Source organism: Aythya fuligula, chromosome 13 (assembly GCF_009819795.1).
Source record: "Aythya fuligula isolate bAytFul2 chromosome 13, bAytFul2.pri, whole genome shotgun sequence".
Lineage (NCBI taxonomy): Eukaryota > Metazoa > Chordata > Aves > Anseriformes > Anatidae > Aythya > Aythya fuligula.
Window position 1 is genome coordinate 16,766,863 of NC_045571.1, and position 20,818 is coordinate 16,787,680.

General features: G+C 37.0%; 1 protein-coding gene across 3 annotated transcripts in view; it reads right to left on the minus strand.

The window, feature by feature from the left end:
* The window catches only part of PCDH11X (protocadherin 11 X-linked), a 473,826-nt gene extending 453,489 nt beyond the window's left edge, over positions 1-20,337 (minus strand). For all 3 annotated transcript variants that reach the window (XM_032196196.1, XM_032196195.1, XM_032196197.1), the window contains exon 1: positions 19,894-20,337. The gene's annotated coding sequence lies outside the window, so the exon portion shown is untranslated. The remainder of the gene's footprint in view (positions 1-19,893) is intronic.
* Positions 20,338-20,818: the final 481 nt, after the last annotated feature.

Sequence of the window (20,818 nt, forward strand, 5' to 3'; positions counted from 1 at the left end):
GGAAGTCAGACTCGTTCACTTTATTACACATACATGTTTGAAAACCATAACTTACAGTCATTTTGGTAACTCCAGTAAGCTGAAAACAATGATCACCAAAAAAAAAAAAAAAAAAACAAAAACAAAAAAAAAAACACCACAAAACAACAAACCAACAAATGTTAGTGATTACACATGGGTGACACTTTTGCAATCATTACACTGGCCATCATGCTGAACAATAATCTGTATGCATACTTACTATGTAGACACCTTATAAATAGCTAATGAATGATTAAATGAAATTGCTGTTTTCATAATGAATTAGTACAAGATCTGTTGTACATAATATTTGGATTATCTAAATGGTTTAACATACTCCATTTATAAGTATTTTGCAGCTGGCTGTTAGAGCACAGATTCATCATTTAAGTATTTTTAATTGTTTATGTCATTACAATATGCCAGAACTTGTTCAAAATTATATTTTAATTAATTTTAATCATCTGGGTCAAAGCACATGGTATTTCTGAAAAGAAAAAAAAACAAAAAAAAAAGAAAGCTCTTTGGGTGGAACGGAACAGAGCAGAAGTGGAGGCTTGAGTTGCAGCACAACTGAACATAAATTGGATGAGTTGCTGCCTTTGGTCAAGACAAAATTTCTTTGCCCAGATCTCATTCTGGGAAGCTAAATATTTTTTCTAAATCTCTTGTGAAGCTGAGCCTGGTTACATCATTTACATTCTTCCCAAGTCTCCACTGTGTTATATTTGCCCAAGAGAGACTTGGACTATATACAAATTCTGTTCTGAATCTCCAGTAATTCTCCCACAAATTTCCAATGTTTATGGAGTTATAATCCATTCAGTGTTAAAGAACAACATTGCAAACACTTGAAAGGTAAAGAGGAAATATCAGCTGCTCCAAGGCCATTGTTTATCAATCTGAAGGATCCTTCCTTGTGTGATTTAGCCTCTAAAGATTTTAAAAACCTTGCACCAGACATCTCTCCTTTTTATTCCATGAAAAGGACATTCTGAAAGATGGTAATCAAAATACGTTTTCCATATTTCATGTTGAATCTGTGAGCAAAACGCATATATCTATGTTCTGTTGCAATCAATCTGTCAAAATCTGCACAGAACACAAGGTGTTGTATACTCTGGAAGTGTAGGTCATTTGCTGTCAGAAGAAACAGATGAGGATAAGTGAAACAACACAGGTCTTATCAAGTGAGGTAGTATTTATGTCATACTGATAACTGACACTAATCAGAACTGTAAAAAAAAAAAAAAAAAAAAAACAACTAGAGAAAAGGAAAAGAATAAACAATAAACTGTCTTTACTGACATCATACTAAAAATCTTCATGAAGAGCTCTGCAACTATCCAAAAAGTATCACTGGCAATCTAAGTCAGTCCCTGCATAAAGTGGTAGTTTATAGTCTATACAATTGGCAACACAGCAATTTCTAATGAAAATAAATGCATAGACAAATGGCAAATTTCCAGCTCTATGGACATCAACATGTATATAATACGTACAGTATTCCCTTTCAAGGTGCACTGAACCACAACAACTGATACAATTTCACACGTAAATTATCATCACTGGTTCTGCAACCATTATTAGTGAGACAAGTTTACTTCAGGTTGAGTTGAGCCTCCATGAATTTATACCTATCTCACTTGTTCTACAGTTTTGTCATATTTTGCCTGAAAATAAGCTAGAAGTGCAGTGTCTTCGGTTCTTGCACCTCATTTCCCTTCACCAGATTTCCACACCAGTTACAGGATACTATTTATCTTACAGTCACCTTGCTACTTCTTAAATACAGACAAAAAAATGCACAACTATTCAGTGTGTAAGGCACCAAAGAAATTCCACAGTTCTAGCATTCAGTTTGATGCTATTGTACTCTTAACTTTTACCTGTTAAGCACTCTGCATTAGAACCATATATTTTTATCTGAACAGATTAGCATTTTTCTTGAACACTGGGGTGCTTCTTCATGAGAATTTAATGTTTTGCCTTGTTTCTTGCTCTCTGCTAGCTTGGCAAAATGTACCATGGCTCTTGGATATTTTTTCCTCAGTATTTGCATGTCTTGCTCCAGAGCTTCTCTTTATTATGAAGCTCCGATGCCATGGTTTCCTTGAACACTTTCACTTCATCCTGGCACTTAGCCTTGGTATTGCAGCATATTCATCTAAATTCTTTGGCTTGCTGACCATGTACATCTGCAACCATGTCTTCACATCTATGAAGTTTTCATCTAGGGCTCTGCTCTTTTTTTCCTCCTCTCCTGCTCCATTGTAAATTTACCAGAATTAAGGTAGGGTCCAACATTATCTCAGACAATGACATAACAGTGCTCTTGAGTAACACAATGTACTCTATTTTTTTTCCTGAACTCTAATAATTTTCCCACATGAAATGGGCATAACCTAATTAATGACTGAAAATCAGCTCCTGACACATAACATTAATGCAGTGAGGTTTGCCCAGTTTGTTTTTCTTTTCTTATTCTGATGCATCAGAATCTCCTGGAAAGAGAAGTCTCATATGACTTTTGTTGCTCCTGGTTAGGTAGTCTGTTAGATTAGTCACTCTTGTACTGTTGTTAGTACTATTATTTTGTCTACTTGGAACATTTTAATTCTTTCAAATTAAATTATATGATGCTTTTCTATATATTCATGACATCAACCTTCAGATTTTTTAGTACACACAAGTCTAGGGTTTCTTAATAGTCAGTGTTAGCGCTTTCTTTTGGAAAAAAATGATCATGTAGAACTCAATTTCAATACATTAACTCTTCCTGGATCAGTGTCAAATTCACACTGATTGCTTGATGACAAGAATACGCTAACAAGGATTAATTTACCAGCCTTTTCCCAAAGTTGGCATTTCACTGAGCAATATATCAAAAAGCTAATACATAGGATATCCCAAAAGAACAGCAAACGGCTCTTAAGCACTGAAAATATTTTGTTTCATTAAATACTTTACATAGGCTTTCTCTGTTTGAAAAAACAGATACTGTAATTTTGAATGATACATGATAGATAAGACCCATTTTTTGTCAGCATGTCTCAACAGGCATCCATCAACATGTGCACAGTTTTACTGCTATAAAAAGTCTTACACATGAGTGCATGTGCTACATAATGTAAATATATTCTGCTTTCTTAACACTGAATTTAATTTTGTAGAGTAAAATTACTCTAAAATTAGATTTCTTCTTATAAATAGTTCTTTAAGAAACAGTGGCAGGTTTGGGGAGTAGTTGCTCCCCATCTCAGTGAACTATTTGCTGTTCTTTCAGCATCATGCTGGCCAATAAGATAAAACAATTTAATCAACACCCCCATCAAAAGCCATTCAACTTTTAAAACACACTCTTTGGTAACTGCTGAGGAAGAGAAGCATGGGGAAAAAAAAAAAAAAAAAGAAAAAAAAAGAAAACAATGAACATTCTTATTAGACCCCTCATCCTGAACTGAAAGCAGCAGGGTTTTGAGATAATGGCAACATGCAGCTATTGACAACTTGTTAACCTTAACACTAGGCTCTGAGAGCCAAACTGTGCACTAGCTGGCATTTTTCCTAAGAAATAATAATAATAAAATAAAATAATTAAAAAAAAAAAAAAAACACTTGCAAGCCTTTTTGAAGGAAAAAAGTCACAGGGTTTCAAATAATTTTTTTTCATATCTACTGCTTTCATAAAAAGAGATGTTGCTTTTAGGGCCCATACCCGCAGAAAAGAAGGAGTCAGTGGGAGACAAGCAGGTAGGAGATAGTGTATACACGAGAACTAGAGTAATGTTTTCCAGTCACTTGGAGAAGTGATGGTCTAAGTGCAAATTCATGCTAAAATAACATTGTATATGTCTTAAATATCAGTGTTGCAGCTTGTTAGATTCAGTGTTCTTTATTTTTACACAGATAATGCCACTAGAAAACACAAGACTGTTACTCGTCTTTTACTAACAGTCTACATCACAAAATTGATTCTATATGAATGACAGTATTCCTTTACATTTTGTGATATTTCAGTCTTAAACCAGAAGAAACCTGATCTCCTTATTCTTGTCCTGATTTACATTCATCATCATACACTTCAAAATGCCATGACTGAAGTCTACTTAAGAATTTTCTGCACATTGATATCTCAGCAATGAATTTTGCTGGGAATGCTTCATGAAGAAGTTTGCCCCAAACCTGTAAGCACTATGTTTAGTTCAGACCAAGGATATAGGTAATGTATAATAGTAAGACTTATGACAACAGCATGTCCATGCATAGACATAAGTAACACATGCATGCTTTTAGTACAAAAAGGAAAATGCACATACAGATCTTAAAAAAATCAAGTACTCAGTGGCAGGTAATCTTTATAAAAATATTAAGAAGCATCAATCCTCTCATTATTGTGGTGATTTTGTTTTGAACTACTGAATATTCACAGTATGACAAAAAGCCCAGACTCACAGTCATGTATGGAACTAGTAAAATCATACCGGGAATGGCCACGTCAGCTGAAATACACACTATTCATAATGATGAGGCACTGAATACAGCAGTTTGTTATTCATATTATTTGCAAAGGGTGTGACCTATTCAAAAGCTGAATGAATTCAAAACTACTGTTATGTTCAACAGTTGCAGTTAGGACACAGTTCACGTTTTGCTGTTATCCAAGTTTTCATTACATATGTGTTCCATTGAAGAGTTACCCTAACAAAACAAAACTCATGCCAAAAATTCACCCAAACTACAAAGTGGCTTCTTCATGACAGTTCTAGAGCTTTCTGAAGAAGCAGGAGATGAGAGCTTCAATTAAACGTTCACAAGTCTTAGATGACCAATTTAAAAGTTTGAAGCAATAATATTTGATGAATTCAAAATTTGCAATTTTTTTTTTTATTAGCAACAAAATCTAAACTGTTCCCTTCACTGCATCTATAATACATCAGAAGAAAAGCAAGGATTAAACAAACCATTTCATCACAAATTATGAATTTTTACTAGTATGTTGCTGGTTCAGTCAAGCCTGAGTGAATAATCAAAGGTATGAAGTGCCTTGTGGAAAAGCAAGTCTTTTTGCAGTCCTATGCTGTCACTTTCTGATTACAAAAAAGTAACTCACCAGAGAATTGAACTGTTTTCATCGAATTTATTTAATCTACAGATCTTTTATTAATTCTTTTTTATTTAACTTAGAAAATCAAATTTTCAACATAAGGCCCTCCAAGATGATTAACTATGCAGGAAGGATCTTTTTTTTCCACTCTAATGTTTTTTCAAACTTAGAAATCAAGGCAATATTCTCAGGCTTCTTCCACAAACATTCCGATCCGTGCTGACTTACCTATAAGCTTCCCAAACGAAACAGTGAAACTGCATCTCATCTTGCTAACAAGACTTACTTTTAACCTTACTTTGTATTTCATTATATAATGCAGCAATACAGACCATTTAAAGATAAACACATTTTTGGTTTGTAAATCATCCTCAAGATTTCTGTTTCATAAGAAAAGTACAGATAGCTCACATTCATCTTCTCTTTAATGACTACTCCCAGTAGAATGTTTACAGCTTTTTTAACCTGTAAATCTGATGATTCTCTCAAGAGATTCATTAAAATCTTGAACTTGATTTTCTTCTCTTACAACAAACAATACTCCAGTAACACCTTCTAATAATGAACATTTTCCAAGAGAAATTGAAAATCTGTGATTTCCCCATGGTTATGCAGCTCATAAATATATTATCTATGATGGTAACTATACATATAAATTACACCATCTTGCCTAGCTGTGATTGCAATGAAGTATCTTTTCAAAAAAAAAAATTATGCTGATTCAGACAAGGGAAGGATCAGAACAGCTGCGAGGGTTCTGAGTCTGTGGATAGTAACTTATATTTGCATAACACTATTTTCTTGTAGTTGCACCAATGCAACAACAAACAGAATCTGTTCATATACACATGCCTCATTCAGAGCATTTAATATGAAGTTGCTACAACTGAATACTTATAATATCTTTAGAGACAGTTTGGATTAGCATTAGAATAATGTCCAGTAGTTCACTTCATATCCAAAGCTGAACGTGTTCCTGATCAACAGTCAAGGAATAGCTTTTGCTGAATTACCACTAGTTCATACTGGCTCATCAGGGCATCTCTTTTATTAAGATTTGTCTTGTAAGATGGCCCATCCCTGAATATATGAAGGAAGGAAAGTAACTGGGAATTGTTCCCAGTTGATGGCAAAAATAGAAAACCTAAATTATAAAGAATAATAGAAAACCAGTTCATCCCCTCCTCCACACAGAGGGAAAAAAAAAAAAAAAAAAAAAAACAGCAAAAATGATTTTCTGCTGAGATTAGTAATTATATTGACGTCTTTATATTCAGTACCATCCAGGTTGATCATCTTAAAGCAAGCCTAAGTCCCATGTCTAAAATACATGCTAACAAGCAGATAGTGAATGTTGCAGATTTTTTATTTTTTTTTGTAAACAGAATATACTTCTTCTATGGAACGTTTGGCATATTTATGAAGTTCTAAGACATACTGTTCATTAGTGCTTCATTATTAAATTTCCTGTTGTTAGAAAAACAGTCCCACTGTAGGGTACTTCCTGGAAGTCAAGGAAACTTTGACTTAGTCTATTGGCCTTCCAAAGACTTTTCAATAAACCACCTGCTGTTATTGCCTACTTAAAATCCGGGGGGAGGGGGTTCCTCAAAATGTCAGTCTGAGACAATCTATGTTATAAATGCAATGCAGTCTTTTACACTCATTAAGACAAACAAATAATTAAGACACTTTCCTCAATGTAACAGGAAACAGTCCATCATTATGTAACAACTGTGTTTACTGACCAAGCAATTACAAATAAACTGCAGACAGCAGAGATCTATCACAGTATTTTATTAACACCTAAGTATTTTTAAAGGAAGAGAAAGGATTCTTGTTCAGAAAGCAGAAACAAAATGGATAATTAAGTGGTACAGCAAGAATCATAGATAGAAAACACTAAATGAGTGCATTCAGTGTTCTGCTGAGCTTTCAGTTAAAATTGGCTCAAATAAACACACGGATAATATAAACATAAACACATGGAAGTAAATTTTGAAGGTAGATTTCAGCTAGATTTAGCATATGCACTATTATGTCCCTTTTAGACATTTACCAAAAAAAAATGTACCAATGGTACCATGCGGTACAGACAGCACGGAAAATAAGTGGAAGTACCTGAAAGACAATCTAATCTAGTTTTAACAAGCAAAAAAAAAAAAGAAGCTACTTCAGACTCAGCAACCTTCACCACTAGTTCTCAGTGCCCAGTTTTGGTTTGCCTGCGTGCATTGACGAATAATTCCATGATGAAACAGAAAATAAAATGGAGGTTTTGAAAGAGTAAGGATTCTTTAAAAGGTAACTGCTTATACAGTCACATACCAAAGTATTGTTACACCGGAGTAAAAGAAGACAAAAAAGGACAAATTTAGAAAAGGCTATCTAACAAAATTCCTTTTCTTCCCTCAGGGATACCTATTCCATTTTTGAGGTTTTAGGAAAATGCTTGCAAAGTCTCTTTCAGTCTCCAAATACCATAATCCCAAAATGCCATATAGCACAGCGTATCTGTCTGCAGATCTGTCTTAAGACATGTAAATAACAGCCTACAACATTATCATACTCAGGGAAAAAATGGAAGGCTCTTTGCATAGTCAAAGATATCCTTAAATATATTATGAGCTAATAAGACCTAGAATCATAGGATGATTCAAGTCAGAAGGGACCTCTTAAGGCGACCTAGTCCGATCTCTCTCAAAGCTGAGTCAACCATGAAGTCTGTGCAGGTTCCTCAGGTTTTTAATCTATTCTGGTGCTGAAAACATCCCAGAACAGTGACCGCACATACCTCCCCAGACAACTTGTTCTGGTCTTTTTTCATACCTCATTGAACTCAGATCATTCATTCCATTACCGTCAGCGAGTACTATTTAGGAGCTTCAATACAGTGAAGTAATAATATTTAAGCAGAATGAGTACACTGAACTAAAGAGGTAGCTTCTAGGATGCTTTTCAACAGAAAATGGCAGGCCTTTGATGAGTTTAAAAATTCAGCTTTTGATAAGAATTTTGAAGAACTTTAGCTTCATTTACAGCGGTCTTATCTTATGTCTAGGGAAACTAATAAAATTTATTTCTATAAAAATATCGTCTCTTCTCAGTCTTATCTTATCATCCCTTCTCTTAGCATATTGTATGGATTGTATGGATAAATCCCTCTCCAGAAACCTAATTTTGTGCATTTTTGTAGTGAATGTGTCAACCTCCAGACACTCTTGTAGTAAAGAGCACTAAATCATCAACATGAAGCATCAGCAGAATACTCTTCACAAATACAAACAAAATTACACTCCATCTAATGTGTCCACTCCAGAAAACCCTCAGAAAAATACAGATTAATGGGTTTGTCTTACAGCTGTGAATGTCAACTAACTTAGGTCTTGTAAGACTAAGGGAAAAGAATCAATCTCAAGTTTTCTTGCCCTCAGCTCAGATGTTTAAAGCTGAAGCTTCTGCTCTTCTACTTTTTTTTTTTTTTTTTTTTACAGAAGAATAAAATCACACAGCAAGTCTTCCCCAGAAATCAAAATAAAACTAAAAGGTGTTTCACGGATCAAAAGCAGTACTTTAAACTGTATTTAGAACAGCACTCTAGAAAGGCAGTGAACAGATGACTTGCTGAAGTGTGAGCTTGTCTTTAACCTAAGTTCAAGGAGGCCTCCAAAATTACATCAGATAGCACACACTGAGACAGGAATAGCAAACAATGTTAAGATCCAAGTTCAAGAACAGAAATGACAGCTCTCTCCTGTTCACTAGCAGGTTCCTCTTCCTGTCCCTCATTTCTTCACTACTCCTTGAACAATGAGATCCACAGGATATAGCAAGCTACTGGATTTGAGCAAAAAAACAATCAAGACAAAGGGAAAAAGTATGTCTTACATGGAAGAGTTAGTGGCTTTCTCATGGAATCAGAAAAATTCAGGTTGGAAGACTTGTCTGGAGATACAGTCTAGCCAAACCTGCTCAAAGTTTCTAAGTTACATTAAGCTGCTTAGTGGCCTAGTCTAGTTTCATTAGGTCTGAATTTTTCCAATAGTTCTTCTTAATATTATTATTTATTTTTAGAATGCAAAAACAAAGGATAAAGCACTTCAATACTTCTTTTGGTTTACTACCAACATTACCTTCTCTTTGAGCTTCAAATAATTCACACCTAACCCAGGATGAATTTTATTGCTAAGAAACAGTTGAAAACACTGCTCTAGATTCAGGAAAATAGAAAACTGATCTAGTGCAAATTAGCATGCATAACCCAGCCTGAAATCACACTGGCATCAAGGACAGAATGCAACTCTTCAATTTGAAAGAAGAACTCAATAAAACTAGGGCTCCCATCATAAAGCTGAGTAACATCTCTATAATCTGAGAAAGAAACTAGCTGTTGCCAACACAGAAATGACTTGACATGTTTCTCCCCCCAAAATAGTTACAGCTGAGGTTGTAAGAACTACAAGAGCCAAAGCTCTGTTTATTAAAAGAAAGAGGAGAAAATGACAACTATGGTCTGCAAGATGATGCCATCCTTAACCCCTTCTTACAGATCAAAAAATATTCTATTAAAATTTATAATTGTCTCAGCAATCAAACAAAGAAATATCTAAGCATGTCTAATAAGTGTTCGGCTCTTCAGCAGGTACTTTACTACAACAGTAACTTTCTGATGCCATTTGCAAAAGCATCTGAAATTTTGACTTCACTATTCATTAGAGGCTTCTTACACTTTGCCTTACAAATTCAGACAAATTTGTAAGGTCATGGCAATACATATTCCTTATATATACATGTAACCACATGGACAGCATTTAAAGAGATGTTCAGATACAATTATCAGTTTAACCACTGAAGTGTCCTAAACTGTTCAGAAAGTAGTTTCTGTTCATGTTTGATACGTCCATCAACCACTACCTTGCAGTTTGGTCAGTAGCAATGACTTTTATTACAGCAATGACTAAATAAAGACATAGATCCAATTCTCTGATGTGACTGAATTTCTAGAATTTAGTTAATCTCACAACAGCTTCATCTAAATCACTTACTCTAAACTTTTTTTCAACGATTTCTTTAAAGCTTTTTTAGTGTTTATAATACAATAAAACTTACTGTACCTGCCAAAATGAATTACACATAAGGAACTGAGACTGTAAATGTTTTTTTTTTTTTTTCAGACTGATGTTGCACTATTTTTGATTCAGCCATGAATTTTAAATATTTATTTTTGTTAAGTATAGTGCAATGAAAATACCACCTTAATATATTAAGGAGACTCGTAACAAAACCCAGCATTTTTAATCTTTTGTTAGACTTAACAGGAAAGCATTCTATTTGTTTATATTTTCACAGTGACATTAAACAACAATAAACAAAACCTGAAACTTGCTTTAAGTTAGCAAGAGAAAAAAGTACCTATAGCAAGCAGTTACTGAACAAATTGTGTAATACCTTACAAGAAAATAAGCAGTCCCACATAGCATTAATATGTTGTTAATAAAGGTTTATTGGCAATTTTAAAATAACCTACATTGTGATTCAGAAGAACACTACTCAAACACAAAATGGGAACCAAATTCAATTCATTTTGTCATAAACTTCTTAGTGAATTTGAGCTGCGTAACGCAATACAATCACAAAAGCACCGTCTTATTGCAACAAGTTTACAAGCACGTTTACCTTTTTCTCCAACTTAAGACAATAAAAATGATTTCAGGTTTAGTCCACCCTATATAGACTATAATAAATAAGAACTATTTGAGCTATTGTAAATTTATATGCATTTAGTGCAAAGTAAAAGAACTGACAGAAGTCAACCCCTCCTCCTCTGTTTTAACTTCTGTTTATTGTCTCAGTTAGACAAACTGGATTTTAAAGTTCTGACAAGCAAAAAGTAAAAGTGATCTCTTTTTGATTGAAACACATGCTTAGAGCGATCATCTTTTCCAGTGCTGGATGTTCAGCTTAGTAACAGTGAATCAGGGTGAATCTTCTGCTATCACACCTCTTTCCATCACTCATGGAGATGTTAAGAGAAGCAATGCACACAAAGAAACTAAACTGAATCCAACCACATTTCAAACAATGGTCAAATACAAATACACTTCCATGTCCAAAACTGTGAAATAAATTGCCTAATGGATGGAAGCAGGAGAAAGAAGGTACAAAACTGTTTAGAACTGTTCCCGTTTAGGTACAATCACCTCAGGTACTCTGTAAACTTGATTCTGAAGGCTGTGTTCAAGTTTAACACAACTTTAAAGGCTGTTCAATGCTTGAACTCTGTTTGGTGAGCCATGAAATACAGAATGTGAGAAGTAATAGGTCCCAATCTAACAAATCATGATGCCGTATAGTCTTAATAAAAGAGATACATTTCTATCACAGTTTTTCTAATTCTTCTGCTCCTTCTTCTCCTCTTTTCTGTTGAAGTATTTTAAACCTACTTGAATAGAACAGAAAGAGTCAAAAGGACAATCATCCACTTTACATGTTTATTCTGTGCAACTTCGGTGAAGATTGCAAAGGTTTACCTTATGTGCATAGTTTGCTTTTAGTTTTTGAGTAGAATTATTGCACTTGAGTTACACCATATTTTAAATACCTGATGCTGACTAGTTTTAATAACCTTAATACTGAAGAAATGTAAGAAAACATGAGTGAGGTGCAAGTTGTTAGTATAACTAGTCTTCAACAAAAATGGCAATTAAAAAAATATCTTTGAAATAAACAAGCTTTAGATTGTTTAAGAGGCAAATTCACTTTGAAAATAGGACTTTGTGTATCCAAACTGTGAAAATCCTTTTGAAAAATAGACCTGCCTCAGTTGCATTATAAAACTCATTAATTTCCTGATTCTCAACTTCCATTAAGAAAGTTAATTCAAAGATACATTGTTCTCAAACAACGTAGAGAAACTAAGATTCTTTCTTTACCATTAATGAGTATGAACTCTTTATTATCTTACAGTCATTTCCTCATTGTTTTTAAAAAAGAGTTTGAGATTATTTGTAAATATAATAATAATATAAAAGCTTTCATCAACATATTAAATTAATACTTTTACAATATTATGCTCAAATAAACAAGTCAGTCATGTTAAAGTAGTGAAAAGGAGTGGACATCACATAAATTTATTTTCTTTTCAGAAAGCAAGAATTTTTAAACTCTTTCATTAAAACATTCAAAAGCAAACAACACCCAAACTCTTTTGAGAATCATTTGTATTTAGTCACCAAGAAAATCTCTTCCTTGAGCACACAGGGTTCAGATTGTTCAGTGATGCTCATATGTCTCAGTACTGACACAGAAGTACAGATGGAAGATATTACTGGTTTATTTCTCATCATAAGACCATGGATGCTTGACACATCATAACCTCACTCCCCAGTTAAGAAAACAACAGTTTCTGACTACACACTAGCAACACATTTCTTTGACAAAGACTATTAATGTCTTTTCTTTCTGACTCACATGCACTTGCTTGAAGTGGTCATTTTTTTTTTCCCCCGATATGCCAAACATCGTTTGGAGGTTATTTTCTTCTTAGTTGAAACACTTTGAGTTATAAACTCATTCAAACATACTTTGTGTTATGCTTTAAGTGTACCTTCAGAGCAGTTCTTTAAAATGTTTTTCTTTAATATGTAGCTGAAGCTAAACTCTTAAAACTGATAGGCCATGATTCTGTAGCCTTTTTAGAGGTATTTTAAAGACAAGTTCTGTTAAGAAAGCATGGTTTAGTGTTCTCCTAGACATATTGTCTTTTCAAAGGGCATATATATATATGAAGAATGTGAGAATTACCTAACAGCATGCAAATACCAAGAATGTTATATATAGTTCTGTTCTGAAGTCATCAGTACTCTAGATTATATACAAGTTTTACACTCATTTTCCACTACCTAAAGACTCCTCTGATTTAACTAATAATTGTTCAACTGCACATGATTTTTTCCTCCTCAAGTTTACAATAGAAACACAGAAGATAAAGCAGCAATATCTGATACTTCAACTTCTGTTTGGCCAGAGGAAAAGGCCATTCTCAGTTGGCTTTTTAAATTATTAAAAACTAACTAGAACACAAACTGTTTGGTTTACTTTTTCTCCAGTTTTTTTTTTTTTTAAAGTCATGAAATTACACATCTCCTGAACATTAATTTTAAAAATGAATTATTATTAGAAAAAGAATTATCGTTTTTATGTAATAATTCCTTTTTAATGGTAATACTTCTGCATATATACAAGCACTTAACTAATGTCCTGTAGCAGAATTCAGATAACAGAAAACTAACTTGAAGCCCTTAGTAGATGTCCATTCACTCTGGTAAAGTCTCACTTGCAAGCAAGGCAGAAAGATGGACAGAAAATGAGTTTTATGCACTTCATTCCCAATTTTCATCCCCAGAATTATTACTTTGCTGTTGTAAATTAAGATCTGGAACATAAGGTACATTGCAACATACATCTTCTAAGGGTCAATTAAATGAGTGACAAAATAAAGCCGTTACTCCCTTTAATGGTAGCTTTAGTTTCATGACTTACACCTTGTTTACATTTACAAATTACTTGCAGCAGCTATAATTTGAACAAGCTGCTACAGCAAGCTTTAGGTTCCAAATTATTTGAGTCCAGAACTATATACGCATGTTGCAGTTCCTATTACATCATGATTTAATGGTGAAGTTCCTCTGCATTTTTTCTACTAAGATTTAGGGAATGTGATGACACACGCTTCCCCTATTTAACATTGACAACTGTAATACTTTTGTCGTAAACATCATAAGTGTCTGATTAACACCTCCTTCCCATTTGTGATTCCAGCATTCCCCATGACACATGCTTCTTATCAAAGCTACCCTCCCCTGCAGGAAGAAAAAAACAACCAACCCTACCACATACCAAAGTAAAACCAGCTATTAAAGCAACCTGTAAGCCTGTCAGGACACATGGTTTCATAATTGTTTGTCAAGAGACAGGAAGAAACGTATTTATATAATTATAGAAGTAATTACAAATCGTGCACAATTGACTAAACAAGAGTTTAAACTATGACTTCCACTAGCAGACATAAAACTCATTTCCTTCTCAAAGTCAGGAAGCCTCCCTTCTTAGGAGGAATATCAAAAGAGATTAGCATCTAATGAAATCTACTACAGACTAACAGGTAGGCAGGTGCCTTTGTTTATTTATTTATTTTGGTATCTTAAGTTTTTCCCTACCCTGCATTTTAATGGAACCTGTATTTGTGTCATCCCCCAAATAATTTCCGTTTTTGTTCTGGTGGGCAACTATGCATGTTATGTGCCAGGAACTAATGCTGGAAACAAGACTGTGTGGCTTTCCAGGTATCATGATCATAGACCCAGCAGATCATAGCTTTCCATACGTACACCTGTTAATTTAACAAGCTAGCATAGAGCAGAAACTATGATGGTGTAAGTAGCTAGTTAAATGAAATACTCTGTGCCTAAAGCATTGCAAAGTTCTACATGGATTTTTTTCTATTTAGTATGTATTTCCTGCTACTTTGGTAAAGCTCATGCAATTACTAATTAGATTCTTGCAAAAATAATAAACCTATGTCCTTAAGGATGCAACATAAACACTGCAAACTACATCACCAGTGACATCTTATTTCTAGACCAGTTCAGAGGAAGAAAATCATTCCCTAAACAGCCATGTCAAATCAAAGCAGTATTCAACACAAAACATTCCCCTGGCAGGTAAACGAAGCAGGCTAAGTTTCTTAGCAGAGCTCAAGTTTCTTAGCTGTATTTAACCCCAGAGTGATGGGTTTTAAATTCAATGGCCCACCTCCGCTTACATTTTCACTACTGAAATCCGAAGTCTGCAATAATCTCAATGTTTATTTGTCTCTCTGAGAACATATTTAGCTCTCTGCTGATCAGGTTAGTTAGGTCCACTTGCAATGAAATAATCCTTGTGGAGTATGTCATAACTTACACGAAGGAAAATAGCAGTAATTTAAAAAGAACTTCCCATGAAAAGTACTTGCTGCTTAACAGCTGAAGATCTGCCATCCTTGCAAGCAGAACTCCTATACAGCAATACCTTCGATACCATATTAACATGTTTAACTTCTGAGCAAGTGGCAGAAGTTAAAGTATGTTATGTTTTGTAATGTAAGAAGCAATTATTCAAGGCACTGTTCCAACAGAAATGTTTTCACAGACTGCAAGAAGCTTTGACTCAGATTCTGTTGGATCAAGAAGACTAAGTCTTACGTTATCTAAGGGAGAAATTTATTTTCTAAGTGTACCTGAAACATAGCAATATTCAACAGGATATTAGAAGCAATGATACAGGCAGGACTTCAAATAAAAAGAATGTTTAATTATGACACAACTTCAGAAAACCCTTTATAGTTTCTTATTTACTGTCAAAACTACCATGATTTGATTGTATCTACAGACTACATTCCATGCTCTTTTAGAGCTATATTATGTTTTTTATATTAATTTTTACTGGACTTCCATTAAACTTCCCCTGCAAGTGGGGTAAGTTCTTCCTTTCCATTCAGATCTGAAATCTTACTGCACAATTAGAGAAAAATAGTATTTGTTGTCTCGATTTAGACAAGAGTTTTGTTCTAAAAAGTTTTTTAAAAATTAATATTATAATCATTCACTTCTGCCAGACAAAATAAATGATATTATTGTCACTCAAAATGTATTTTCCACGTATTTGACTATTGCTCACAATACAACACCTGAAAGACAATTTTAAGGATAGTTTATACTCTTCTTACAGGAGCTTTTTTTTTTAAAAAAAAAAAAAAAACATTCAAAGCTATAGGAGCTTTTATGCTTCCTGGCAAGTCACTCCACTAATTCAGAGACTGTAATTGAAAAAGACTGTCTTCTAAACCTATTTTCCTTATTTTACCATTGGATAATGAGAATGGGAGTCCCCCCACAGATCTTAAGGGATAATCAAATTCCCATTTCCACCCTAAATTTCCTGCTTCATATTACTTGCCTTTATATATGCAGGGAGCAGGAATTTTCAGAAGTGGCAAGAAAGATACAGTCACCACTACTTCACCACGCTGAAAACAAACAACTGCTATAAATTCCCTCTTACTGATGTCACTGCAGAAAGTGGTAACTGGGACAGCAGACTATTAATCTCCCTTATCAATTTTTAAGTGATAAAAGTCTTTCATTCAAACAACACCATTTATTCCATCCACTCCAAAATACTTGGACTACAGCAAGCTGTATCTGGAACCTGCCCACTGAACACTGGTACTACGCAGAACACAGGACTATAACACTGAATCCATGTGTATTTTCAGCCTGTCACTTCTAACCCAAAATACACATGAAGAGGTTATAAGCATTCACCTACTTTGTCTGCAGAGATGAAGCAACTAGTTCACTGCTGGAAGACGACCAACTGAGACAGGCACTTGTAAAAGATTCTGGGATGCTCTGGAAGAAAGGGGGCTCCATGTAAGTGTAAGCTGACCATTTGTACCACTTCCTGCACATGTGATGGAAGGGCATGATTTCTGCAGTGGTGTTCTCAGGTGAACCACCTGGTAAGCATACTTTAGCACCAGCATCCCCCAAATCCTTTTATTACCTGTGTCAGACAATCAATGTTAATCAAAACCATCTTGTCCTTTTTAGCTTATTGAAAGCGTAACTTGACAGGTCAAGACAAGGGGTTTGGAGTTGTGTTTTGTTCCAACTACTCAGAAGAAGTAACTGGAATAATGCCAAAGACATCAGTTCTAACACAACCTCAGACTGAACCAGTAAATTGAGATCTAACTAATTCCTGTTTTGAGCCAGTGCTGTTCTACTTGGAAAACCCTGTTGCCTGCTTAGTGATCGTAGACCCCTTTAAAATCCAGGTATGAACACCCACCTTGTTCTAAAGGGTTTCTAGATCTGAAAGGAATTTTTTTTTTCCCTTTTCATCTCTACCTTTTTCAGGCAGGGCATTACTTTCTACTAAGCTTTCTATAAATTCAACTTAATTGTGCTACATTAGCAAATGCCAATTGTTATACTTCATAGCTTCGTATATCTACTTTTTTTTTTTTTTTTTTTTTTACACTATATGAATGTGTTTAACTTGAGCTTAGAGCCTGTCTTTAAAAGTTAAATTACTAAACAAATGGGTGTTTTAATGGAAAGACCGACATAATTCTTAACTATGGGAGCATGAATGGCTCCAGTATAAGATTACACAAGTCCACGTAGAATACAAATGCAATACAGGACCACAGGTTCAGATCTTTGATCTCCTTTTTTGCAGAGGCTGTGATGTATAAAGCCAATTCCACTGAGCAGACAGTACTACACTGAATATAAATTATCCTTTAACTATAGCAAGGCTCACACTTGAAGAAACGCTGCAAGGATGAACAATGCAGCCATGAAGCAGTAAAGAGTTCTATAAAAATATACAGATCCAGATCTGCATGGATAACCACACTTCTCAAAAGATATTTTTTCCTCAGCTGTTACTTGGTAAAAATTAGAGTCACATCTGGAACATTCATACAGAAGTAAAATTAATCAATGACTTAATGAATTATTCCCATTAAGAAATGAGCTAGGAATACTTGCTTTATTTTCCAGATTAAGCATCATTCCCCTCAGCAGCCTAACAGTTGGTCTTGAAATGTAGATACCACCAGTCTCACCTGAACATGGCTTGATATTTAAGCACATCTTCTCCACGTATCTCTTTGGAAGAAGATCCTATTGCCTATTGAGCTAACACAAAGCTCCCTGGAGTATATCCATGAACATTCTAAACCCATGTCTTACATACCATTCACAAGAAGTCTCCTTTTGAAAAAAAAAAATGCTTAAGAGGAATTCAATACACTTAAGCTGCTTTTCTTATTTCATTATTTTAAATAAATAAATTCACACTTTTTTTTTTTTTTACGCTAAATACACAGCACAAGAGACATTCAACAGTGGAGATACTAGCTCTGGTTTTGCAGACAACTCAAACAGGAAAACAAATTACTTGTTAAAACCTCAGATATTTTGCTTTGTTCTACATAATTTTATCATTAACCAGCTCTTCTGCAGTTACAGAGATACTGAGTATCCCTACAGTATCCTTATCTCTTTTGTTTATTTAAGTTATAATTTAGGTGGTTCTAAGAATTGGTTCTTTCCCAGTCCATGATGTTTATTTGTGCAACAACTTTCTTTGTGTGCGTGAAAATAGCAGTAAATAAATAAGCAACTTATCTCTTATCTCCTTTGACCTATGCAACCTGACAGATCAACACTACTTCCACCGCTGAAAAGAGAAAAGTCAAGATTTATCTTTGGCTTAATCTTTCTGTTCTCTTTGGGTTTCCTTGGTTTCCTTTCAATAAGGCTTGAAGAAGGTGCTCTTTGTGGCTCAGTTTTCTACGCCAGAATAAAATTCAGCAAAAAAGAAGGCAAGGGTAAGTTGATATTATCTACTGTCCTCAGCTCTGCTTTGGTTCAGTAAACTTGAACATCTTCTCCCCTCCTTTGCCAATTGAGATAAGCAGCAACAATTACTCAAAATGCATTATCAACTCAAGCTCAGAAAGACAAGATCAGACGAGTCAAGTCCCTCTCTCTCAAGCTTACAGTTTCTTTTAATATCCGAAGGGGCAAATAAGTCCCTGTTTGCCTCCTGTCAGATAACTTGGAGCTACTTCTTAAAGGCAACTATGTCAAGGTTGCAAAAAGGAAAATGAGATAAATCCTCTGCTTTCCAGATCGCCTACAAGGTTTCTGCTCATAACCAGCAGGCTGTAGGCTTCGTGCCATTATGTCAGAAGTCATAAATGAAGCATCCTTCCCCAAATGCTAAGTAATATTTTATCCTTGCCTTTCTGTGTTCTCCTCTTCCCTTGCCTTTCTGTGGTCTCCATAGCTGAAACCAAGTATTCATTGGACATCACTGCAGTGCCTCTCTAACCAATTCTAACTGCATCCGGAGCTCGAGTAAATTAAAATATTTCAGCTTGATCTGTGTTTTATCCCATTCCAGTACTTCATATATACAGCAACTTTAAGCTTACAGATATCTCTCCATGGTTTAAGAAAATCCTTCAATCAAAGAACTTCATTTACAATCCAGCATAGTTTCTGCTCTCCCGTCTCCCCACAGCAGATAGGCATTTTGATGCAATCCTCATTTAATGCAATCTCCATTACAGGATTATGATCACATCAATAAAATACTCCATATGGGTTTTTTTTCTTCTCTTTCTCCTTTTCCCCATCTCCCTCACTCATTAACACCAGACACTCTATCTGGGGGGAAAATAAAAAAAAAAAATAAGAATAAAAATTAAAATTAAAAAAATAATCGTAAAAAAATCCGACACCCCAGCAAATCAAACAGGACGCTGAGATGCTCTGGGGAGGCGGTGGGGGGAACACATCCAACAAAATGTAGCAGCCAGTGCCAGCCGCCCGTCAGAGGCAGACCGCGGGTCTCCCCGCTCCTGAGCCGTGCAAGTTGGCTCCCTGTCGTCGCTGCGAGCACAGACCATCAGCGTTATGGTAGCGGAGCAGCAATAAACACATCTTTGCGATCGCCTGTGCGCTCCATGTGCTTTCCAAGGGAGCAGACTTGCATTTCACTTGGTCGGCTCCGTGCCATTCACGCCTCTCCGGAGGCACCGCCGATGCCCTGCTGAAGGGAGGGGGGAGGTTGGGGGGAGGGTGCCGGACAGAAGGTACAACACAAAAGGGTGCGAAAACCCCTCTGTCGCCCCTGCTTACCTTCAGTGCCGTGAGCGCCGAGGCCGTCCCTCCAGCCGGGCTGCTGCGGAGGCTGCCCCGCCGCACGGGCTGCTCGCTCCCCAGCGCGGCGGCTCCTGCTCGGCAGCGGCCGCAGGCGGCTCCCGCATAGGGAGCGAGGCCGAAAGGGGAAGGAGGAGGAGTGGGGGAAAAAAGGAAAAAATAAAAAACAATAAAAAAATGGGGGTTCCTAACTTTTAGGTAAGCCTGAGTTTGTTTTATTTCTGTTGGGTTTTGCTGCCTATTGGCTTTCGCAGCCGGCGGGAGGCAGGGACGGCGGTGGCGGCCCCGCACGGGTCCGCAGGGGTCCCGCCGCCCGGCCAAGTTGCGCGGGGATGCTCGGCCCGGCCGCGCAGAGCGGCGGAGCCCCGAGGGCAGCGGGCAGCCGCCTCCCGCCCGCGGGGAAGCCGCCGGTGCCGCCGCCGGGCTCTCCCCTCCCTGCCGGGGCTGAGCTGCGGGCGCAGCGGCCCTGGAGGGCGCGGGCAGCGCTGCCAGCGGCGCCCCGAGCCCGCCCTGTCCCGGCGGCGGCGGCGGCTCCGGCTCCTCCGGCTCCGGCTGGGCTCTGCCGCGGCCGCCCGCGCCCCGCGCCGCCGCTACCGGCCGGCCCGCCCCGCCGCTGACATCACCGCCACGGGGCGGGGCGGCGCCGGGCCCGGCCGGGCGCCCCCTCCCGCAGGATCCCCCCGGAGCCGCCGCTCCGCCGCCTCGCCAGGGGGCGGCCCCTGCGGGGTTGGGGCCGGGGCGACCCCCGCCACGGCCAGGCCGGGAGCCTCCGGCGGCCCTAAAGGCTCCGCGGGGCTCCGCTGCGCCCCGGGGCTGCCCTCGGCCGGGGGCTGCGTGGGGCAGAGCGGCCGGTGAGGAGCGGCCGTGAGGAAACCCGCTCCCAGGGAGAGCTCGGCGTCCGCGC